The following is a 26,264-nucleotide window of genomic DNA, read 5'->3' as shown; positions in this document are numbered from 1 at the left end:
CTGGAATCAATGGGACGGCTTAGCCAAAACACAGTTTTGGCAAATATCAATTTTTTTTAAGGAATGTGTGATTATCCTCCTGAAGGCAGAAGCCTCTCTGTCCTTTGTAGACATGAGACAGTTTTCTGCCATCTCAAATCATCGGTGCATGTGGGAGCAGAAGGGCTGGAAGACAGCAGAAGGCCAGGCCTAAGTAGAAGGTGATATAGCTCTTGCTGAGGGGACTGCGTTGAAGAGGAGTCTGGGCCAAAAGTCCCTCCAAACATTCAATTTGGTCATTTTAAAATATGTGCCTATTCTTCTCCAGATTATCTGTTTTTTAAGCCAAGTTTCTAGATGTGAAAGTTGATTAATATTCCCTTATACATTTATTATTCAACTACTTTTTTACATTATATTACTTTCAGATATGCAGCATAATGATTTATTAAGCCCTACTATGTGTCAGCTTAGGTGCTAGATAATAACACAAAAGTTAATGATAATTTCACTTCTGAGGAGATCTCAGTTAGTGGGGAGTGTGGCTGATAAGCACTTAACGTTGCCCCGATGGAGACAGCTTCTGTGGATCGGTAGCTGTTTAGTTTTTGGCCTGTGCCCCTGGATAAGGAGCTACAAATAGGAATGTTTTGTCAAGAAACTGATCTGTGGGGGCACCTGGGTGGCTCAGTTGGTTAAGAAACTGATCTGTGAGTAGCAAGAATTCCTCTTATCTGGTATCGGGCTCAAAGTATCTTTAACTTTTTTATATCTTAATAAGGTTCATTTTGAGAGTTCTTTTAAAATTCCTTTGACTTAAACTAGTTTGGGGAAAAAAGAGAAAAATGTAAAAAGAAGCTCTCCTGTCCCCAGGGCAAGAGGCATGGGTCCTGCAACAGGCAAATCACGCTCTCACCAGCACTCGTTGTCATTGGACATGCTGCAATTTCTAGATCTTCTTTTTTCCTTAAGAAATTTGCATTTGCCAGAAAGAACACCATGCAAATATCTCTAAATCTCTAACCGCATTTCTTCATTTTGGGTATATTCTCCAAAGGTTCTGAGGTTACCAAGACTTTAAGAATAATATAGTGTGGTTCTGTTTTCTTTGTTTTGAGCAGCACGTTTCTGGCTATTAGCACACATGAGTTCATTCTTCTATTCTCGGCATTTATATTTTGGGCTTTGACATGAAGAGCTACCTTTTTTGGTGAATGTATTAAATCACAGTTATATTTCTTAATTGATACTCAAATAATATGGATATTGAAAGAAAGAATTCTAAAGGTTTTGAACAAGTGCTTATTTTTTAAATTTTATTTTATGTTAATCACCATATCTTATATCATTAGTTTTTGATGTAGTGTTCCATGATTCATTGTTTGCGTGTAACACCCAGTGCTCCATTCAATGGTGCCCTCTTTAATACCCATCACCAGGCTAACCCATCCCCCCATCCCCCTCCCCTCTAGAACCCTCAGTTTGTTTCTCAGGGTCCATAGTCTCTCATGGTTCATCTCCCCTTCCGATTTCCCCCCCTTCATTTTTCCCTTCCTACTATCAAGTGTGAAATTTTTAAAACTGTAATCTTAAGATCACACTGTAAACATTCTTAAATACACACACACACACACACACACACGAGAAGATATAAATGAAAACTCTGTCAAATTCAACACTCCAGAAAAGGGTCTAGTTGAAAATAACTGACAGTAGAATTGTCATTACAAGATACTAGACAAAATATACTCTATTATGTTGTATATATCGTATAATGTACTCTACATTACTTTGTCCAGATATGTTACAGATGCTAGTCAAAAACTGTCATCCAGATAATAGGCAAGTTCTAAATTTCACACTCTAGAGGCAGTGCTGGTTAAAAACTCAAGTGAGAAATAGAGAAGATAATTATGCGTTGTGATGAGGACTCAGAAGAGTGATAATGATAGGGAACGGCTGGTGGGGTTGAGGGCAGCATGAGGACAGCGGCTTGATGGATTGTCAGAGAAGGTCTCCATGAAGAGGTGATAGTTATTTTGTGAGCCAAGAGGTAAGAAAGCTGACTGACTGTTCATTCTTTTTTTTTTTTTTTAAGATTTTTATTTATTTGACAGAGAGAGATACAGCGAGAGAGGGAACACAAGCAGGGGGAGTGGAGAGGGAGAAGCAGGCCTCCTGCCGAGTGGGGAGCCTGATGCGGGGCTCGATCCCAGGACCCTGGGATCATGACCTGAGCTGAAGGCAGACGCTTAACGACTGAGCCACCGAGGCACCCCTGACTGTTCATTCTGTTAGCAGACCTTTTCCTAAACTTTTCAGAGGCCCTGCCAGACCAATGTACCAGTTCCATGGCATTTCTATTTAAATGGTTTGTTTGTAAAATGAGGCATTTTAGAAAGGAAACTTGAACTGGAAGAACTGATGGTCTTTTCTTTGTCTATGTAACTAATCTAGTGTTCTGTCATAATATTCCTGCTCTTCTAGAAAGTTACAGATGAATCTAGTGAGAAGCTAGTGGATGGGGACTGAGAAACCATTTTCTTGTTCAGCTCTGCTGCTACAATCCTTGTATCATAGAAACTCCCTGGACCTTATCTAAAAGTAATACAGCTGGCTTCGATCCTTTCTCCATTCCTATGCAGCCCCCAGAACATCACCACTATCATGAGGGTATAACAGAAAAGTCTGTGCCCGCGTCATTCAACCATGGTGAGCTCACTAGCAGACATAGCACAGATCTTCTCCTGGGACAATGAGGATGGGATACTAATTGAAATTATTGTGAAAAGTGTCTAAAAAATGGGGAAAATGCTTCTCATTAAAAAATAAATTCGAAGAAATTTGAAAATATTTAAACCTGCATTAGTATTATCTAGAACTGGAGTTTTAATGTTTTCGATAGAACTTTCATTACCATAGTCCCTATAATTCAGTATTCATGTATTAATTCAGTGAACATTTTCTAAGACCGTATTGCATACAGATCATCACATTTAGTCTTCTTGTGGGGGGACCAACACGTTACCAACTTTAGGGGAACAGTCTTTCCCGGTGGTTGACCATACATACAAACAAACAAAATTACTTATTATTTCTGTTTTACCCCACAAACATTTGAAGCAGCTTACAATAATGTGTGTATCAATAGGAACAAACAGTGGATGAAGTGAAACATAGATGGAGGAAAGCGAAGTTCAATGAGGGGTCAGCAAGCAACAGAATTCCACAGAGCTGCCAAGCTTGAGGTGAAATTTCAGCTCTGGACTTAGTAGCGACCAAAGCTAAAAGAGAAGCTCCGTGTCCATGAAAAGAAAAGTGCGTCGTCTCTTCAGAAGAGGCAAAGCCTTCCCTAGAATACACATCTTAAAGTAATTGCATGTTACTTTTGAATTGGGGGATACTGTTTGGTGAGGACATTCATTGAGCACTTTCTATGTGCTAGGCGTCCTAAGTGTTTACAAGCATTTTCTCATATAATCTTCACGACAACTCTGTGAGCTAAGGACTACCAAGGCTTTGAGAATCCAATAAACTTTACATGCCACATAGTTCCTAACAGTTGAGGTAGGGCCGGACAACTGCAGGACCTCTCTTTTTCATCATGTTATACATCCCCTGTGCAGTGATGCCTGCCTTCCCTAGCTGGGAGCAAGGTCGTGACCAACAAGCCGGTGACAAATACAGCACTAGACTTCATAAAGCTGTTGCTTACAACACCTCTGAAGGTAAGTGGGGGGCATCGTGCTGAAGGAATTCAGGAAACATTTCTGCTGCAAACTGAGAATGAGTATCAAACATCTGGCTTAGAAAGTTTTTGTTCACTGAGGTTTAAAATCTAGGCTATTTTGAGAATAGATGGAATGTACTTCACGAGCAATCTTTGCAAAATGTAATCTCTCTCCATGTGGGCTTGATGGAATTGATCAGGAGACGGGTCCAGGCACGAGTCTGGAGTTACCCTGTTGATTCAAGGGCAGATCAATGTGAGGCAGAAGACTTAGTGGCGATTTCTCTGGCTTCAGGGTTCTAGACCTTTATAAATTCTCTTGCCCTGCCTTTTCCTAACCATCAGATTCTGGTACTCAATATCTCAGTTTCTTTATCCATTATATAGGGATAATAATAATATTTACCTTACAAGATTATTATAAACCTTTACAAAACTAATGTATGTAAAAACTAAGAGCTGGGTACATTGTAAGCTCTCTGTGAGCTGATGCTGCTTCTGTTCTTCACTTCTCCTTCTCCCTAACTTCCTTCTTCCTAGACTTTCTTCTTTCCCCACCAACCCCCTTCTTGATCTTCTTTTTCCCTAACTTCCTTCCTCCCCACCCTTTCCCTCTTGTCAACTTCCCATTTTCCATCTTCCCTCACCTCCTTCCTCCCAGTTCATCCTCCCATCTTCGACTGAGCAACTAGCTGACACCTTGTCATGAATCTGAGGTGTCTAAGCTGGGCTCTTCCTGAGTGGACAGAGCCATCCACCCAGGAAAGCAGCCCAGTGGGTAGCAAGAACCATCTGGGAGGACAGAGAACCTACAGCACTGTGGGAGCACACGGAAGTGGGTGAGCATTTATCTCTGCTTGGGGGCATTCACCCAGGAGGTGACATTTCTCTGGGTCGTCAGGAAGAAAAGAATTGATGAGATTGAAAAGAGAGGGAAGGGATGTCAAGGCATAGAAATCAGGCTTATCAATACCTATACATGTGAAAGAATCCAGTGTTTTGGGACAATAAAATAGGTTAGGGACAGATTTTTGAAACCTGCTCCAGTCACCCTGAAATCCACTCTAATTGCAAATTCCAAGTGGATGCTTAAGCCTTGATGCTTAATATGTTTATTTTCTGAAACAGCAAATGTTTAATAAACTGGTTTGAAACAGGCTATAATTTTTTCTTGGTTTATTGAACCAGAATACTATAACGTTCACTGAAACCAATGATATTTCATTTGGCTTGAACTTACTCATTTCACAGGATTTTTTGAACTCAAATTATAAACATTAAGTCATAATTGTCATTAATATTCTCAGCTTACCAATTTAATATATATTTTTCTTTCTTTCTTTGTGATCTTTTGGTATTTATGACCCCTGACTGAAAAGTTGAGAATATATATTATTATTGACTACCTTTTTTCATAGTAATAGAAACCGTTCATATTTGTTCTGCAAACATAATTTTCTCTTCATTTCATTTCTCCACATTGGTATTGGAACTATGCTTGATCTAATGAAATATTGATTTTCAGATCCCTCAGTGTCTGAGTCTAACCTTTTTTCTAACTTGGGGGGAGAAAAAAGGATATTGTCTTTGCCACAGGCAAAAGTGAATTAAGATCCCAGACAAACAATGTAACATAGAGGTTATAATAAATGACAATTGCTGTCTTGGAGAATGCTTGCTATTTAGTCAAAGAATAGCAGCAATGGTATTTTGAAAACTGAGAAGAAAGGTTATTTTAATTCATTTTATTCTGTAGTAAATTGTTACAGTGATAGCTTCCAATTAATCACACCTCCCTTTATCAATGCGCCACTCCAACTTTGAGCTTGACCATGTGATTTGCTTTGATGACTATGGTATTAGCAAGGTGTTGCTAGCAGGGCCTTGAAAGGCACTCGGGGTTGTCTTTTTCTTGCTGCTTTTGGAATCCATCTGCTGTGTGAAGAAACCCTGGCTAGTCTGCTGGAGATCTGTGGCCCAGCTAACAGCCCTCACCAATGTATGTGAGTGAGACCATCTTGGACTATCTAGTCGCAGCTGAAATGCTGTGTAATTGCAGCGGCTTGAATGAGTCCTCCCAAATAACTGCCTAGCTGAATGCAGTCCAAATTGCCAACCCACTAAGTTTTGAGCTAGTAAGGCAATTGTTGCTTTAAATTACAAAGTTGGAAGGGCTTGTTTCACAACCATATTTAAAAACTGCTTGCCACTCTTAGACGTAGTCTCACTTATGCCATGAGAGTATAGATAGACATCAGAGTTGAAACTAGATTAAATCTTTAAGTGCTTTTAGTGGAATAATATTTAATAACTCAAGATATGAAAAACATAGTTTCAAAAAGCATATACTAAAATAATTAAAACACTTGACGTTGGAAAACTTAATTATCTAAAAAATATTTACTTACTATTTATAATCTCACCTATTTACAGAACAGAATTGAAGCATTTTGCTGTACTAAAACTTGCAGACACAGGTAATTAAAAACAAGAATAGAACAAAAATGAATTGGGTAGAAAAAGAAACAGATAAAAAATAAATACCAAGAAGGTACTAATTATTATCAGAAGCTTAACTTCAGCCTGACCCCATGGATAGCCTAGAAAATGTAAAACATTTTCAGTTTATACGGTTCTTATTCAAGTAGGAAGCACACAAATTCACTGAAGAACAAATTTTTGTTTTTTCCCCATAGGAGAAATTTAGTACATGGACCTTAGATGGAGACAGTGGAATTTTTTTTACTTCTATTTTGCAGAAGTTACAAAAATATTATTCTAATGGACATTTCTTTTTTTTTTTTTTAAGATTTTATCCATTTATTCATGAGAGATAGAGAGAGAGAGAGGCAGAGGCAGAGGGGGAAGCAGGCTCCCCGCGGAGCAGGGAGCCCTCTGCGGGACTCGATCCCAGGACCGCAGGACTCGATCCCAGAACCCCGGGATCATGACCTGAGCCAAAGGCAGATGCTTAACCGACTGAGCCACCCAGGCGTCCCTCTAATGGACATTTCTTATGTTGTCTCTTGTAAGAAGTTTAGAATACATGATCAGATCTTAAATCAGCGCATGACTTCCTTAGAGTAATTAAGTGTGATGATTTTCATATAAGTCAGACCTTGATCAGAATGCAGATATGTTTATGTCCTCTTTTCCCAGCAGCTCCCCTGATTTCTGGCAGGCATTCAGCACTTAAGGAGTGTTGCAGAATGAAGGAATGTATTTATGGAGCACCTGCTCCGGCGGGGCTCAGCAGGGAGCCCTGGCGGGACTATGGTGAGCTGAACGGCCTGCCCCTCCCTCCTGTTACTTAGGTAACTGTGGAGACAGGTGTGAATCCAAGTCACCCAGTATATAACCACCCACTGTGACAGTGCTTCAAAGCCAAAACACAAGGGACCTAACCGACCTGGGAGTGACAGAAGGCTCCGTCGTGGAAGCAGTGTTAGAGCTGGGATCTGCTTGCTCAAGGGGTCCCACCAGATGAAGGAAGGGACGATGGGGGAGAGCACACCTGGCAGAAGAGAGAGCCTTTTGCAAAGGTGCTGAGACAGCAGGAGTACAGAGCAGTCGGGAAGAAGGGCAATGTGCCTGGGAAGCAGAGAGCGGGAATGCGGTCTGAGATGAGGCCTGAGTCCATGGTCATCAGGCCTTCCTCACACTTATTTCCTGGACACAGAGAAGTTCCATCAAAACGCTATTCTGTTTTTGTGTGTGTATCTTTTAAGGTTTCTCCATTAAGCGCATCATACTATTTGTATTGGGGAAAAATTGTTTACAAAAGGTAGCCCCATGAAATATCTTGTAAAGAAGTGTCACTTTGCTAATTTTTCATGGCTTTGCTGCTTGTTGTACTTAATGTCCTACCCGCTCAGAGTACTTAATTTAAAAATTCAATTAAATCAGCAAGAGATGACAAAACACATAGATATAAAAGAACAAACACGTTGTCAAATGTGATCATCCAAATGTCTCTTAGGAGCAAGAGTTATGTGTCCTGCCCAAAATGTTTTATGCAGTCTCTGCTGACATTAATAGCATGATAGGGTGTTCCTGGGGTTCTCTTTCTTCAATTCTGCTGATTGTGCCGTGAGAGATGTTGTTGTTGTTAATTCTCTATGGATTTGTCACAAATCTTCATCTTTTCAGGTAGAATTTTACTTGGAGAAAAAAAACGAAGTCATTTAGAATAGGGTTTAATAAAGAAGATAGATGATTACACTGAAAAAGCATAATTATATTGAAAAATAAAATATAATTTTAAGGTAACAATACTAATCTCTTGTGTGGCTCATAAACCACAGCTTAAGAAATTCTAAATGTTTTTTTTGTTTTTTTTTTTTATAAAGATTTTATTTATTATTTGACAGAGAGAGAGAGCACGAGAGGGAAGAGGGTCAGAGGGAGAAGCAGACTCCCCGCCAAGCAGGGAGCCCGATGCGGGACTCGATCCTGGGACTCCAGGATCATGACCTGAGCCGAAGGCAGTCGCTTAACCAACTGAGCCACCCAGGCGCCCCTCTAAATGTTTTTTGAATAATGGCATAGCTGGAAAGAGGATAGAGCCCTGTAGGATATTTCAAGAGACTGTATGCTTATACATAAAATTATGAATTCTGGGATGCATGTTTACAAAATTAACTTTATTTAATGAAACTCATATATATTTATTCATTCATTCATTCAACCATTCTTTTTTTTTTTAAAGATTTATTTATTTGAGAGAGAGAGAGAAAGAGAAAGCATGAGTGGGGGGAGGGGCAGAGGGAAAGGAAGAGAGATAATCTCAAGCAGACTCCCCGCTCAGCACAGAGCCCGACATGGGGCTCAATTTCACAACCCTGAGACCATGACCTGAGCTGAAACCAAGAGTTAGACATTCAACTGACTGAGCCACCCAGGTGCACCATCTATTCTTTATTGAATATATACTATGAGACCAGTTTTATTCTAGTTTTATTCACTGATACATCAGTGATACACAGTTTTATTCACTGATACATCAGTGAATAAAAAAGGCAGAAATCCTTGCTCTAGAGGAATTTACATTTTAGGGTAGTATAGATAGATAATCAAAAGTAAAAGAAATTAAATAAATTGTATAATATGTTAGAAATGATAATTACTATGATAAAAAAGAAAAAGTAGAGCAGAGTAAGGAGATTGGGAATGTACCTAGACCAATGTACCGACAATTATAAAATTGTAAATGAGACCTAAATCATAATAAATAATGAGATTACTTTTTAAATTTATCTTTATCATTAAAAAGCCTGACCCTGCTTGAGGGACTTGCCTTATATTCCATTTCATGATCACAACCTTGGCCACTAATTAGTCAAATTCTGGGGTTATACTAGCAGTTCTCAAAGTTTTTTGATCCAGTGACTGAGGGAAAAGCCTTCAGCATCAAAACTGAGTCACATGAATAGAAATAGATCTCTTGAATCAAACCCATTCCCTAAATCCCATTTTCTGGAGCTCAGTCTGCCTTGTTAATAACCCTGTCTCTCACATGCTGGGCCTTGGCCTTTCCCTCTTCTCCTCCTGATTGCAGTGTCTTAGATTTGAGAGTTAAGCAGAAGTGGTATGAGAAGGGCAGGGTTTCCTTCCTCATTTTTAGAGGCAACTCTGACAACATCAAGATTTGGAAAAGCAACTCTATTTGTTCCTCTGTTATCCCCGGGGAGCACGAGAGCATTTCAGCAGGGGAAAGGGAAATAATTGACACCAGTAGTTTGCCAGAGTGGGTGGAATATAGAGTGAACATTGGAATTAATTACAGTTAAAACTGTAACAACAAGAACAACAAACAAACCCAGAATTTTCCTCAAATTTAAAGATAATAATTTATCTTTTAATTTTTAAAAAAGATTTATATAGTTATTTGAGAGAGAGAGAGAGTGTGGACCGGGGGGAGGGGCAGAGGGAGAGGGAGAATCTCAAGCGGACTCCCCACTGAGTGTAGAGCTTGATCCCAGGACCCCGAGATCATGATCTGAGCTGAAATCAAGAGTTGGACGCTTAACCAACTGAGCCCTAATAATTTATTGAATGAATAATTTGTACCCTTAAATTCTATTTCCTGGTACCTAGCCAAAAAGTCTCTTCCCGGTGGAAACAGGCCACCTATGCTTTGCTTATGGCCCATCCCAGATCAGTTACCTCAAAGTGTCTGAGGGGAAAACACACTTCCCCACAAAAAGATTGGAGATCCCAGTATGCTGTGCCTTTTATTTTGTAGATTAGGTAACTGTTCCTGATAGAGGTTAAGTGAAGAAAATTGTGATGAGCCATCTAGGAGAACACACTGCAGTTAGTGAGTTTATTGAGTTAACAGGAATCTCATGCACTAGATGAGAACTGTGAAACTTGCAAGTTGTGAGCTGAAAAATACAAGCCCAATAACTGGTCCTTTCTGTCCAGTACTCTCTCTCTCTTCTCAGATGTTCCTAAACTAGTAAGGAGGATTTCTTTGATCTTTGGAAGAAAGTGGACACTTTTTTTTTCTTTATAGTGCTTCGTAAGTATGGATATAATTTTGTAATCCCAATAGAATAAACATGAGCCATCATTTTTTTTTAGACATTTTTCACTCTTGACTTCTGATCGTGTTTTCCAGGTGGCCACTGTAGGGCCACCTAACAATGTTTTTGTTGTTGTAGGAGCTCTTACTGTTTCTTTTTAAACAGCTTTATTGAGATACACGTCCTATACCGTACAATTCATGCATTTAAAGGATACAATTCAGTACCTTTAAATGTAATCACAGAATTGTGCATCTGTTACATGATCAATTTCAGAACATTTTAATTAACCCAAAAAGAAATCCTGTGCCCCTTAATCATCACCTCTGGGCTCTCCATCCTTCCTACTTCTCCCCTTCCCAAACATCACCTGCCACCCCCTGGCATAGACAACTGCTAATCCACTTTCTGCCTCTGCAGATTTGCCTACTCTGGATATTTCATATAAATGGAATTATGAAATATGTAGTCCTTCATGACTCACTTGTTTCACTTAGCATAATGCTTTCAAGATTCATCCATGGTGTAACGTGTTAGTTCTTCACTTCCTTTGCTAAATGATATTCCATTCTATGGGTATACCACATTTTATCCATTTACTTGTTGATGGACATGTGAGTTTCCACTACATGGCTATTATGAATAATGCTGCTCTAAACATTCATGTACCAGTTCTTGTATGGATATGTGTTTTCCCTTCCCCTTGGGTGAAATTTCTAGGAGCAGGATTGCTGGGTCATACAGTAACTCTACATTTAACCATTTGACCCATGGTTTGAAGAACTGCCAGCCATGTTTTCCAAAGCACTCATCCACTCTTGTGGTTTGAATCATCATAACTAGCTGTGGGTGATTGTCATGGAGCTTTAGGTAAGTGCAGGGTACTCACTGCTAACCACACTTTTTCCTACCGGGCCAGCCTTTCCCTCCTCAAACCAACCCTTGCATAGGCACCAGAGTGAACTGTCTAAGATATGTCTAAGCATATCTGATTGTGTCATTTCCCTGTTTTAGCCCTCCAGTGCCTTCCTATTATCACCGGGATAAGCCCAAGCCCTCCATAACAAGGTGTACAGGAGTGCCAACCATCTGCCCACTGTCCATATCTCCAGCTTTGTCTTGCTCCACTTTCTGCTTCCCATTTTAGGTTCCAGAAGCACCTGGTGGCTCTGGTTCTCCTCAAATATCATGCTTCAGTCTTTGGACTTAAATCATACATGTCTACTGCCTCTAGGCCCAGTCTGGGTTATTTCTATCCTGGGGTTTTGGATGTTCAGTTTGACTTTAAAGATAAAGAATTGAAGGATACTTACAGTTTTTAGATCTGGAGAGTAGTTGAAGAAGATTTGTTGATATAGAAGATAAAGAAGATTTCTGGATAATTAGACATTTGGTATGCATGAATAGATCGATGCAGAATGAGTGAATTGAATACAGATTTTCCAGGCCTAATAATTTCAAGGCAAGTTTAGTTTATGTATATTGTTTTATTCATTTGTTAATTCATTCACTGAGTTGATTGAGCACCTACTATGTGCCAATTGCTATTTTAAATCCTGGGGATATGCCAGTCAATAACACAATATACCTGTCCTCATGGGGTTTACTTTTTATTAAGAAAAACAATAAACAATGAGTGTGAGGAGTAAAGCAGGACAATCTGATTTCATTGTGTCATTGCATGGTGGTAAGGAAAACTTAGATGGATAGAGAAAACCTTGCTGAATTGGCCAACTTTGAGTTGATATCTAAAAGATGAAGAGACAGCCAGGCAGAGAACTAGAGCTACGGAATTCCAGGGAATCAGGGCAAAGGTACTGAGACTCAGGTGGCAGCTGGGGTTAATTAGTTAATTGCAGAGAGTTAGATTTTGATCATATTATTACTCTGTCTTCAATGTAACAATTTATATGTTTAAAATTGTTTTATAAGAACTCCAACCAGACAGTTGATCTACCTGGAAGTAAACACATATATACTTGTATTAGTCTGCTTGGGCTGCCATAGCCAAATACCACAGGCTGGGTAGCTATAATGACTGAAAATTATTTTGTCACAGTTCAGCAGGCCTGAAGTCCAAGATGAAGATGCCAGCACATTTGGTTTCCAGGAGGAGCTCTCTTTCTGACTTGAGGAAGAGTCTCCTTGCTGTGTTTTCACATGGTCTTTCCTCTGTGCATGCAAAGACAGGGAGCTCTCTGGTGTCTCTTCCCCCGCTAAAAAGGACACCACTACCCTTGAATTAGGGTCCAACCCTTATTACCTCATTTAATCCTAATTACCTACCTAAAGGCCCCATTTCCAAATACCATCATATAGGAGGTTAAGACTTAAACATAGGAATTTTGGGAGAACACAATTCAGCCCATGACAATACTTGAGTCATTTGAACACCCTAAAAAGGTAACTATATCAATTAAGCAAGCAGTTAGATTTGGAGGGACAAAATCCAAAATTGCACGATAGAATAATTTCTTAGTAGTTGATGGACATTACTCCCCTCCCTTCCACACAAAACATACACATCCTAATGTCTAATGTATGTGCAATTCAGTGTTAAAAAGTTCTTTAAAAAAAAAAGATTTTATTTATTTATTTGAGAGAGAGAGCAGAAGCAGGGGGAGGGAGAGGTGGAGGGAGAAGCAGACACCCCGCTGAGCAGGGAGCCTGATGTGGGGCTCGATCCCAGGACCCTGAGATGATGACCTGAGCTGAAGGCAGATGCTTAACTGACTGAGCCACCCAGGTGCCTCTAGTGTTAAAAATTTCTTAACCTTTTAAAACATTTGCTTTCCAAGGATAAAAGTCCAATGCATTCAGATTCTTGATTGCTGACCCCTGAAGGATATTCAAAGAAAGATCTTATGAATTAACTGTAACCTGTTCTAGGTGAAGTGATATCTTTAATATACATATGGAAGCACTTTTAACTTCTAACAAAATAAAATAAAAAGACATGCAAAAGGTGAAAGCAGAGTTGGAAAAAATTGGGATAAATATCTTTATGGTCTCAACTCTTTAGATTTTTATTAAATAGTTTGACTAAGTGGTTTAGTCATCACAAAATCCAGGATAGCAGAATCATATATTTGTGGGAGATAATGCAGTGTGTAAGTTCTACAAATATAGGGATTATGCTCTCGCTTTCTGATAAACACTAGGAAAATACTTTCAGCGTATGCATTGTAATTGATAGCGATGGAATGAGTAAGGATTGCAAACACTGTAGGGTCATTTTAAAGGGAAAGGAAATCAGAATGCAGTTCTGGGATCTCTCGAATTTAAACAAGGAAGTACTGCATTTCAGAACCTAATGCCTAACAGACATTCAGTCACTGCTGGCTTGACATACATTCTTAGTTTGGATATGCCTCTAGTGTTAATTTATTTCAAAAAGTCATCATATTTGGAAATCTCACATTCCAGGATGAAAATAAATGCTCTAACTGAATAATAAACATTTCTATGCAGTAAAGAAATAATCAGATTCTTAAGTCAATATATAAGTTAAATAGTAAATTTTTAACAAATTATATTAAAATGTAACTGTTGAATACATGGAGAATACAGGAGGAATATGTATTTTCTTTTTATGAAGCACTGGAAGTGCTTTTGAAAGGATATTTTGGAATAACACAGACTGGACTGGCTATGGATTTGTAACTACAGATTTGAAATAGATGCTCAGCACTGCCAGGTGATCCTTCTTTCCCTCTCAAATAAAGTCAACTCCTCTGATACAAAGTTTTCACTCTTAGCTCTTTCTCCTCAAATCTTCGGCAACTTCTCTTAGATTGTTTCTCCAAATACTTACAGAGAAAATAAACAGAGTTGGGCAAGGTATACTTCTTCTTCCACTACCAAAATCTATTGACCTTAGCCAGCAGCCTCATAGAATGGCAGTCATATTCCTGCTCCATCTAAGGCCACATCTGCCATCGGGGCCCTGGCTCCCATCCACAGCTCAGATGCTCAGTCCCTGCAGTCATCTCTCTTCTCTCCTGTTTCTGGATTTTTTTTCCTTTTTACTGGCTAATTCCCATTTGGCATGTAAACATGCATTCATATCACACATTTATAATTAAAGAAGCAAAAGCCCCTCTTTCAGCCCTTGTCATCCTCCAAGAACTTTCCCATTCCCTTCACACCTTAAAGTGGTTTTATTTTTTGTTTTGTTTTATGCTTTTCTTCATCTCATCCCTTTTTGATCCATTTTAAGCAGGTTTTCATTCTTACTGCTCCACAAAATGACTTCTATCAAGGTCAACATCTTCCCAGTGCCAAAGGTAATGCTGATGATGGTGGTGATAATAATAAAACACCTCTATAAAGTTTACTATGTGTCAGGTACTATTATAAGTGCTTAATAGATACTAACTTGTTTAATTTTTACAACCACCTGTATAAGGTAGGTACTATTAGAACACCCATTTTACAAATGAGGGCACTTGAAGGTTAAATAACTTGATAAAGGTCTCACTTTCGGTAAATGGTGGAACCAGGATTTGAACCTGAGCAGTCTGGTTCAGGATTTCTTCTCGGAACACTTACACTATTATCTATACCCTACTTCCCATATCAGTGGCACTTAACCTGATTAATAGTATCCTGCATGAACCTCTTCATCTCTAGGCCTCTGAACTCTGCAGAGTTTTAAAGTTTATTTTAATTAATGAATTTTAATTTCTTGCTTTCTTGGCTGTTGTCTCTGAGTTGCATTTGCTGCCTCTTCATCCTCCATCAGCCCTTTAAAAGTTGTAGTTCCCTAGAGTTCGGTCCTCAGCCCTCCTCTTTTCTCACACCTTAGCCTCATCGCATAAAATACCATCTCTACACTGCTGACTTTCACATGAGCATCTCTAGGCTGGCCTTTTCCCCTGAGATCCAGACTTAACAGAGTCAATAGCCTACCCAGCATCTGTACTTTGATTTCTGATAGGGATCTGAAACTTAACATTGGCCAAGACAAAACTATTGAGTCTTCCCACTACCCATTCCTGCAAAACCCCCCATCCTGCAAGTATTTCAAGTCTCAATTAATGACAGAAAGGCCATGGAAAGTACATAACTGTATTCAGTGAAAATTGAACCATATTCTCTTCGGAGTGCTATTTTGGGTTCCTGTGGTCAATCTTCGGATAGATTCTGAAAGCCTATAGAGGTGTCCTGGTAAGAGAGCTAGAGCGTGTAACATAGGAACTGGCTTTCTGTTGTACATACATGTCCCAGCCAGCTACACACGTACATGCTTGGTCACAAGATCACAGCAAACGGTCAGGAGGCGACTGGGAAGCAGAAGCTGAGCATAGTTTTTAAGGTAAAAGGAAAGTTTTAAAGCATCGTTTTTGAGTTTAATCCTTTGTTTAATCCATACATTTTTGAATCAGATTTTCCCATTTTATAAAGTGCCTTTTTCCATTTTATAAAAGTCTGACAGATAGTATGTGCTTTCCCACACAAATCTGTCAGTTCCCTCATCTTTATCTACCACACCCACCCATGGTTCAAATTTGAAAACTTTCTGAAGCAGAGAATGCCAGTCAGCTAGAGGCAGTTGGGTGAAAACTCAAAAGTAAAAGTAAAAATTCATCATAAATCTTCATTTATCTGGGATCCTAGGCTGCACCATATGAATAACTGCTAGGTGGATAAAGCCCAGGGCCTTTGTGGCATCTCTCAGGTTGGGTACACAAACAGGATAGATACACACAAACTCTTAAATTTGTATATGTGACCATTAAAAACCTTTCCTCCTCTATGCATCTAGATATCCAAGAATGTCTCAGAATACCTTTATTTGTATGTTGCTACATGGCTTTATCCTAACAGATGAGATCTTGTTACAATCCGAATGCTTTCTTGGAAAGTAAAAGTACAGTCTTGTCCTGAATGGTAAATTCTGCCTCTCTTAAAGAAGCTCGATGATGTCTTTAGTGAAAGGGGGTGACAAACATTTCACATGCAAAGAAGTGAGTGTTTTTCTTGCAAATCCCAAGATAGATGTCATCTCTTAAAAGAAAAGTATTTTCTCTTCTGAAATACACATTATAGATCCTCACTGATATCTAAACTTTGGCTGAAGCCTACAGTTAGTCTGAGCTCATAAATTTTGTTTAGTTTTTTTTTTTTCTAAACCAGTAAATTAGAAAAATCAAATTCTTTATATGTTACATTCTATTCCTCCAATAGTTCAAAGAGGAAAGCTTATTTTAATGATTTTAGTTATTTTTGAATTGTAATTCCAGTATAGTTAACATACAGTGTTATATTAGTTTCAGGGGTACAATATAGTGATTCAACAATTCTATACATTACTCAGTGCTCATAGGGATAAGTGTACTCTTAATTGCCTTCACATGTTTCACCCATTGCCCCACCTACCTCCACTCTGGTAACCATCAGTTCGTTTTCTATAGTTAATAGTTAAGTCTGTCTTTTGGTTTGTCTCTTTTTCTTTATTCGGTTTTTTTGTTTCTTAAATTCCACATATGAGTGAAATCACATGGTATTTGTCTTTGACTGACTTATTTCACATAGCATTATACTCTCTAGATCCATTCATGTTGTTGCAAATGGCAAGATTTTATTCTTTTTTATGGCTGAGTAATTTATCTATCTATCTATCTATCTATCTATCTATCTATCTATCTATCTATCATCTATCTATCTATCTATCTATCTATCTATGGTAAATACCTAGTACTGGAATTACTGGATCATGTGGCAATTCTTTTTTTTTTTTAAGATTTTGTTTGTTTGTTTGTTTGTTTATGAGAGAGAGAGAGCATGAGCAGGAGGAGGGGCAGAGGGAGAGGGAGAGAGATCTTCCCCAGCAGACTCCTTGCTGTGTGGAGCCCAACCTGGGGCTCAAGTTCACAACCTTGAGATTATGACCTGAGCTGAAATCAAGAGTCGGATGCTTAACTGACTAAGCCACCCAGGCATTCCTGGATCATGTGGTAATTCTACTTTTAATTTTTTGAGGAACCTCTCTACTGTCTTCCACATTGGCTGCAGCAGTTTGCACTCCCACCAACAGTGAATGAGGGTTCCTTTTTCTCCACATCCTTGCCAACATTTGTTTCTTGTGTTGTTGATTTTAGCCATTCCAACAGGTGTGAGGTGATATCTCAGTGTAGTTTTGATTTCCATTTCCCTTATGATGAGTGATGTTGAGCACCTTTGCATATGGCCCTTGGTATGTCTTCTTTGGAGAAATGCCTATTCATGTCTTCTGCCCATTTTTTAATTGGATTATTTGTGTTTTGGGTGTTCAGTTGTATAATTTTTTTTTTTGTTTTGGAGGGGTTGTCTTCTTTTGGGTGTTGAGTTGTATAATTTTTTTTTTTTTTTGAGGGGTTGTCTTCAAGTGCTTTAATAGAACTATGTACTCAATTGCTTTTTGGCAAAGGGATTCTCCAAATGCCTGACTGGATTAATAAATGCACAATCCCTTCTAGATAGCCTCCCAAGAGCTTAATTCCTGAATTCCATGGCAGGGAGGAGGGGGCAGCACACTATTCCTAAAGGAATCCAACGCCATCTGTCAAAGGCAAGTGCTTCCTGGCCCCACAGTGTTGGCAGTGAGGGTCTGACCTCACGGGCAGACCTGGTGGTGCTGGTGACATTGTAGGAAGACACCCATGCTGGACCCCTGCCTGGCCAAAACCTGGATAGACCTAGAGGAAAGTAGTACATCCAGGTGGCATGGTGCCTACCTGTGGCCATCCTCCTACTAAGCCTGGGTCTGGATGGTGGACACCATGGCAGAAAGGCAAAAGAAGCCAGGCTGGGGTCCTTGCTGAGCTTCCAGGGACACGCAGAGGGGTGTACCCATGTAGGTGGACACCTAATCCAAGGGAGGGCTCAGGTTGGCGTGCTCTCTGCTGGGGTAGGGTCGGAATGAGGTGGGGTGATGAAAAGAGTTACAGTAGAGACTCAGATAAATGTGCAGGCAGTGCCAAGACTGTCTTTTTTCCATTGCATATATTTTCCTCCTTTGTTGAAGATTAATTGATCATATAATTATGGGTTTATTTGTGGGCTCTCTATTCTGTTCTATTGATCTGTGTGTCTGTTTTTGTACCAGTACCATACTCTTTTGATTGTTACAGCTTTGTAGTATATTTTGAAATTCAGTATTGTGATACCTCTGGTTTTGGGTTTTATTTTTTTCCCCCAAGATTGCTTTGGCTATTCAAAGTCCTTTGTGGTTCCATACAAATTTTAGGATTGTTTGTTCTAGTTCTGTGAAAAATGCAGTTGGCATTTTGATAAGGATTGCATTAAATCTATAGATAGCTTTAAGTAGTATGGACATTTTAATAATATTTATTCTTCCAATCCATGAGCATGGAACATCTTTCCATTTTTTTGTATGTCATCTTCAATTTCTTTCATCAATGTTTACAGTTTACAGAGTATGGGACTTTCACTTCCTTGGTTAAATTCATTCCTAGGTATTTCATTCTTTTTGTGCAATTGTAAATGAGATTATTTTCTTAATTTCCCTTTCTGTAGCTTCATTATTAGTATATAGAAATGCAATGGATTTCCGCATATTGATTTTTTATCCTGTGAAACTTATTGAATTCATTTGACAATCCTAGTAGATTTTTGGTGGAGTCCTTAGGGTTTTCTATATATAGTATCATATCATCTGCAAATAGTGAAAGTTTTACTTCTTCCTTACCATTTTGGATGCCTCTTATTTCTTTTTCTTGTCTAATTGCTGTGGCTAGAACTTCCAGTACTATGTTGAATAAAAGTGGTGAGAGTGGTCATCCTAGTCTTATTTCTGACCTTAGGGGAAAAGCTCTCAGTTTTTGACCATTAAGTATGATGTTAGCAGTGGGCTTTTCATATATGGCCTTTATTACGTTGAGGTCTGTTCCCTCTAACCCTACTTTGTTGAGGGTTTGTATCATGAATGGATGTTGTATTTTGTCAAATGCTTTTTCTGCGTGTATTGACATGATCATGTGGTTTTCATCCTCTCTCTGGTTGATGTAATGCATCACATTGATTGATTTGTGAATATTGAACCATCCTTGCATATGGGGAATAAATCCCACTTGATTGTGGTGAATGATATTTTTAAAGTATTGTTGGCTTTGGTTTGCTAGTATTTTATTGAGGATTTTTGCATCTATGTTCTTCAGAGATATTGGCCTGTAGTTCTCTTTTTTGTGGTATCTTTATCTGGTTTTGGAACCAGGGTAATGCTGGCCTCATAGAATGAGTTTGGAAATTTTCCTTTCTCTTCTATTTTTTTGAATAGTTTGAGAAGAATAGATATTAACCCCTCTTTAAATGTTTGGTAGAATTTACCTCTGAAGACGTCTGGTCCTGGATGTTTGTTTGTTGGGAGTTTTTTTATTACTGATTCAATTTCATTGCTGGTAATTGATCTGTTCAAATTTTCTATTTCTTCCTGATTCAGTTTCGGGAGATTGTATATTTCTAGGAATTTATCCATTTCTTCTATGTTGTGCAGTTTGTTGGTATATAGTTTTTTCATAGTATTCTCTTATAATTGTATTTTTGTGGTTTTGGTTATTTCTCCTCTTTCATTTCTAATTTTGTTCATTTGAGTCTTTTCTCTCTCTCTCTCTCTCTTTTTATGAGTCTGGATTGAGGTTTATCAACTTTGTTGATCTTTTTAAAGAATCAGCTCCTGGTTTCATCTGTTCTATTGTTGTTTTTTTCTTTTTTCATTTCTTTTTTATTTCTGCTTTAATCTTTGTTATTTCCTTTTTTCTACTGGTTTTGAGCTTTGTTTTTTCTTCTTTTTCTAGCTCCTTTAGGTGTAAGATTGAGTTTTTCCTTTTCTACTTCTTGAGGTAGATCTGTATTAGTACAAACTTCCCTCTTAGAACAGCTTTTGCTGCACCCCAAAGAATTTGGACTGTTGTGTTTTCATTTTCATTTGTCTCCCTGTATTTTTTATTTCTTCTTTGATTTCTTACCCAGTCATTGTTTAGTAGGATGATATTTGCCTTCCATGTATTCGTGTTCTTTCTGGATTTTTACCTGTGGTCTATTTCTAGTTTCATTAGTGTTATGGTCAGAAAAGATGCATGGTATGACTTCATTCTTTTTGAATTTGTTGAGATTTGTTTTGTCACCTAATATGTGATCTGTTTTGGAGGATATTCCATATGTACTTGAAAAGAATGTGTATTCTGCTGTTTTAGGATGAAATGTTCTGAATATATCTGTTAGACTCATCTGGCCCAATGTGTCATTCAAAGCCCCTGTTTCCTTGTTGATTTTCTGTTTGGGTGATCTATCTGTTGCTGTAAATGAGGTGTTAAAGACCCCTACTATTACTGTATTACTATCGATTACATACTTTATCTTAATAGGTACTTTATGTATTTGGGGGTGTTCCCATGTTGGGTGCATAAATATTTACAATTGTTATATCTTCTTGTTCATTTGTTCCCTTTATGATTATATAGTGTCCTTCTTTGTCTCTTGTTACAGTCTTTATTTTAGAGTCTGTTTTGTTCAATAGAAGTATTGCTATCCTGGCTTTCTTTTCACTTCCATTTGCATGATGAATGATTTTCCATTCTTTCACTTTCAGTCTGCATCTGACTTTAGGTCTGAAATGAGTCTTCTGGAGGCAGCATATAGATGGGTCTTGCTTTTTTTTTTTTTTTTATCAATTCTGTTACCCCATATCTTTTGATGGAGAATTTAGCCCATTTACATTCAAAGTCATTGTTGATAGGTGTGTACTTATTGCCATTTTGTTACTTGTCTTATGGTTTTTTTGTAGTTCTACGCTGTTCCTTTCTTCTCTTGCTCTTTTCTCTCACAGTTTGCTGGTTTTCTTTAGTGATGTACTTGGATTCCTTGTACTTTATTTTTTGCCTATCTCTCAGCGGTTTTTGATTTGTTGTTATCATTAGGTTTGTATATAACATCTAATGCAGATAACAGTCTAGGTTAAGTTGATGGTCACTTAAGTATGAACCCATTCATTACCCTCTCCCCTCCCCACATTTTAGGTATATGATATCACAACTTAATCCTTTTATTTTGTGACTCCCTTGACTGATTTTTATAGATATACTTAATTTCACTGCTTTTGTGCTTCCCACTTTTCTTACTCTTACTTAAGGTCTTTCCTTTCCACTCAGAGAGTTCCCTTTAACATTTCTTGTAGGGCTGCTTCAGTGGTCATGAATTTCTTTAACTTTTGTTTGTCTGGGAAACTCTTTATCTCTCCTTCTCTTCTGAGTAGTACCCCTGGTGCAAAGTATTGTTGGCTGCGGGTTTACTTCTTTTAGCATTTTAAATATATCATGTCATCATGCACTGAAATAAAGTTTTCAGACACCAATCTGAGCAGCCATGCAGGACTGCTTTTGCAAGGGAGAGAGCAGCAGCAGCTGGATTCTGCACATAGCTTTTATTTTATTTTTTATCAGAAAAGGAAGGACAGATGCATCAAAGTGTGGGAAAGGAGTACATAGGGATGGTAACTATCTTGAAGCCGAAAAGCAGCCTTACATCCTCCCCTATGCACTGGCAGACAGGGAGGCAGTCATGGGATAAGGGAGGGGTGGGATGTTTGTGCTAGCAATCACTAGCTGCAGGAAGGGGGACTGAAGGTTATATTCTTTCATAGCTCTTAACCTATGCCCTGCCCCAGAAGATCATGGGATCCTGTTTGTACCAGGCTACTGTATTCAGGAATGCTGCTGGCATTTCAGCTGCTTCTACAGTCTCCCCCCACCCCACCCCCGCTCTTAGGGCTTACAATATACTTTCTAAGAATAACTCCACATATCATGCCTCTGTCTTCTGGCCTGCAAAGTTTCTGTTGAAAAATTAGCTGATAGCCTTCAGGGGTTTACCTTGTATGTGACTGTTTTCTTTTTTCTTGCTGCCTTTAAAATTCTCTCTTTATCACTACTTTTTGCCATTTTAATTACTATGTGTCTTGGTGTGGACCTCCTTGGGTTGATTTGGTTGGGAGCTCTCTGTGCCTCCTGGATCTGGATTTCTGTTTCTTTCCTCAGATTCTGGAAGTATTCAGCTATTATTTCTTCAAATAAATTTTGTGCCCCCTTTTTCTCTCTTTTCCTTCTGGGATCCTTATAATGCAAATCTTATGCTTGATGGCATCACCAAGTTCCATAAGTCTATTGTTATTTTTTATTATTTTTTTCTCTCCTTTTCAGCTTTATTGCTTTCCATTACTCTGTCCTCCAAGTCGCCGATTCATTCTGCTTCTTCTAATCTACAATTTATTCCATCGAGTGTATTTCTAATTTCAGTTACTGAGTTCTTCATCTTTGATTGGTTGGGATTTTTTTTAATGTTTTCTTTTTCTTTGTTAAGGGTCTCACTGAGTTCCTTCACTCTTTTCTCAAATCCAGGGAATATCTTTATGACCATTACTTTAAATTCTCTCAGCTGTATTACTTACCTCTGTTTCATTTAGCTCTCTTGCTGTGGATTTTGTGCAGTTTTTCATTTGGGACATATTCCTCTGTCTCCTCATTTTGTCTAATTCTCTGTGTGTGTTTCCATGTGTTAGGAAAGTCAGCTACATCTTCTGCTTTTATAAGTAGTGGCCTTATGAAGAAGAGGTCCTATAGTGTTCTGCAGGGCGATGTCTCCTGTTCACCAGAACCTGGAGCTTCAGGGTACCCCCTGTTTGTGCTGTGTGTACCCTTCTATTGTGGCTGAGCCACTTTTGCCTTCAGTCCAGTCATCTGCAGTGGCTCTCTTTGCCTGTTGTGGGAGGGCTTGGTCCCTATTTTGTTAGTGGGCCAGTCTTGGGACACCTTGAACTTGAGTTGAGTCAGACTTGGCATTTGCCAGAGATGCAGCAACACTAAACTGCAGGATGCTTCCCTTATGTTGTCCCTTGAGAAACTTTTGTCAGTGGGCAGGGCCTGCAATCAGACCAGATGTCTGCCCCCAGGCCACTGCTGGGGCTATTGTTGGACTGGTGTGTATGCTTCACTTCCCCCTCCCCCAGGACAGGAGTCACTTTGGAGTGGTGCTGGCCCCTGTCAGGGCTGTTTCCACACTGGCAGGCTTGTGACACCACTTTGGATGGGCTCCAGCCAAGGGTATATAGGAGGGGTCAGGTCTGCAGGAGAATGCTGAGTCAGGATGCATGGTGTTAGTAAGCTAGGTAATGAACATTTGTGCTACACTGGTTTCCATAGGTGTCCATGTGTCTAGGCTGGGGTGTTGGGAGGGAAAATGGCACCTGCCAGCTCCTTTGTTCCTGGAGGACTCTCCCAATGATCCCTGCCTTTCCAGCACATGCTCTGAGATTAATAAACAAATCTCCCTCTCATGTACCTCAGATATTTTTTCAAACTGCTGTTCCTTTTTTTTTTTTTTAATATTTTATTTCTTTATTTGAGAGATAGAGTGAGAACAAGAGAGAGAACATGAGCAGGGCGGAGGAGCAGAAGGAGAGGGAGAAGCAGACTTTTTTGATTTTAAGATGAACTTTTTATTTCATATCTTAACATTCCAGAAATTAAAATGCTTCTTGTAATTGTCATTTTAGAAATAATTGGCAATGTTTTAATTTCTTAATAGAACAATAAATAATGGTATGACACAAAATAATTATGTTTAGATGGACTATGATATTTTGTCATGTGATTTTTTTTAAATATAAATGACAAATTGGAATTATGATGGGTAAAACAAATGAAGAGGTGGTTGCTAGGCTTTATTTAGACCTCCAAATGAAAATTGAAAACATTTTAAGGTTTATTCCCAGTTATTTATTGTTTTTAGACTTTAGGCTGTGTTGTGATGGAACTAGCATTTTAAAAATACAATATTCTGACTTTCAAATGTCATTGCATGATGTAGACAAGGAAATGCCATGGAGTAGTTTAAGCACAATGTTTAATGAGGTGATTAAATCTATATAGTTTTTAAATACTAGTGTTTGGGCATTTATTCTAGGTATAGTTCCACTGAGGTTAACTTGAGACCTGGCTTTGACATTATTCAGAGAAGAGTTTAGTTATTAAAAAATGTCCAGCAGCACCTCCACTGTAACTGCTTTGTTGTATAAGGTGCAGAAATTATATCCTCACCTGTATTGACATGCGAACATGAGCTTTGTTTCCTTAAGATATTACAGCCAGGAGTCCATGGACAGTGTTCGTGGTGCGTGTGCTTCTTCTTTTTTTTTTTTTTTTTTTATTCATGAGAGACAGAGCGAGAGAGAAAGGCAGAGGGAGAAACAGGCTCCCAAGGAGCAGGGAGCCCGATGCGGGACTCGATCCCAGGACCCTGAGATCATGACCTGAGCCGAAGGCAGACGCTTAACCATCTGAGCCACCCAGGCGCCCCGTGTGCTTCTTTTGAAACATGTTTTGTGTTCTTTTTACATGCCTGGCATTCTGGTAGGTACTGAAGTACAGGAAAGATCAAGGTAAATCAGATGTGGATGCTTCCTCAGAGCTTGAGTCTATTAGCATAAGTAAATAGTGTGTAAAGTGTATAAATAGCTAGAAAAACAAAATAGATAGTAATCGGTGCCATAAAAGGTACATAGATAAGGAAAAAGATACTACACCCATCAGAGAAAGATAAGGAAAGCTTCATGAAGAAGGTGTTCTTATAAAACTGATTAAAAATTAACACAGGAAATTAGTTATTTGGTCTCAATTATTGGAAAAATCCATTTCATTGATTTTTCATGTTCAGCTCAGTTGAAATAGGCCCCTTTCCTCAATAATAATGGTATCTTTAGTATGTATGGTTTTAAGTAAAAAGTTATGTCCAAATCAAAACACTCTCTGGGTAATCTCACCTTGTTATTTGACAAGTATAATACAAAGTTAAAATGTGCGAAATTGCTAAAAGGTTTGATAGTGTGAGCTATGTCAGCAACATCTGAGACTAAGCAACCACAAACTAAGCTGAAAACACAATTTTGGCTTCATACGAAATAAAAGATCTCAAATTTCATCATGTTGTCTGTCCCACAAGCTCTGATAAAAAACTTTGTGGGACTCTGTGCTTCCTGTTTGTTCAAGCCTTTGTTTTTCAGCATGCCACTGAAAAGAACACACCTTCATGATCACATTTCCCCAATTTAGTTCATAATCAATGTGTAGCTCTAGTGCTCTCCTTTTCTTTTAAGAAGGCACCACCATCACCAGTTACTATAAAAACAGGTGCAAAATAGACAGTAAACATTTCCACTGGAATTTAACTCATCATTTGAACAAAGATTTATTGGCCATAGGAGATTTATACCGCATGTATTTTTTGTTTTTTTAATTAAAAAGGAGGTACATCTTTTTAGTCAGAACCTTGGACATTTGAACATGGTTTAGGACCTTTCTTATTGCAGACTGTCAGGTGTCTCCAAAATAATCCTGCACCTTAGGACTAGGAATTGATACTGTCTCCTCCTTAAAAATCATATGTCCTCTCACATAAAGCCTGCGGATGGGGAGTTGTTTTGCTGAGATCTTAAAGAATACCAAGTCCCCTTGGGTTTCAGACACCTCCTGAGACATAAGTGACAGCAGATATCTGAAGTCAGGGGCCATCGCAGTAAATCTTATTACCCACCATATTGGTAGAATAAAAAGTCCTTTTAAATGCTCAGCTTGACCATAGAACTTTTGCTTTTGGGTTGAACTTAGCTTAGCCTAGTCAGCGACTGTGATCTTCGGAGCAGGCTAGACAGAGGGGAAATTTAATCATAAAAATTATATGTTCTGTGCCACATTTATTGGCAGTTACTATCATCTGGATGTCTGTTTTGCTTATGCATCTATCTAGTAAGGTCAGTGTGTTACTGAGGGTTTTGCTAGTGGCTATAAAAAAATAAACTCCAAAATTTCAGTGGCTTAACAAAATAGAATTTTATTTCTCTCTCACACAACATCCATTATATAGTGTGTTTCTGAGCTTTCCTAGAATCCAGGTTCCTTCCATATCGGGACTGTGCTATTTCCTAGGAGTCTTGGAATCCTTTGGGTTCAGGCAGAAAGAATGAGAAAGGATGGAGA

General features: G+C 38.7%; 1 protein-coding gene across 3 annotated transcripts in view; it reads left to right on the top strand.

Annotated features, from left to right (window-relative positions):
• MCTP1 (multiple C2 and transmembrane domain containing 1) overlaps positions 1-26,264 on the top strand; it is a 512,471-nt gene that overhangs the window by 121,952 nt on the left and 364,255 nt on the right. The window contains exon 1 of one of the 3 annotated variants that reach the window (XM_054512926.2): positions 4,388-4,548. The exons of the other annotated variants lie outside the window; for them this stretch is intronic. The gene's annotated coding sequence lies outside the window, so the exon portion shown is untranslated. Of the gene's footprint in view, positions 1-4,387; positions 4,549-26,264 lie in introns of those variants that run through there. 3 annotated transcript variants of the gene reach the window in all.

This window comes from Mirounga angustirostris, unplaced genomic scaffold (assembly GCF_029215605.1).
Source record: "Mirounga angustirostris isolate CCGP_5_RB_7025 unplaced genomic scaffold, mMirAng1.0.hap1 SCAF_7, whole genome shotgun sequence".
NCBI lineage: Eukaryota > Metazoa > Chordata > Mammalia > Carnivora > Phocidae > Mirounga > Mirounga angustirostris.
Note: the sequence above shows the minus strand (reverse complement) of the source record. Positions and strands in the feature narration are given on the sequence as shown.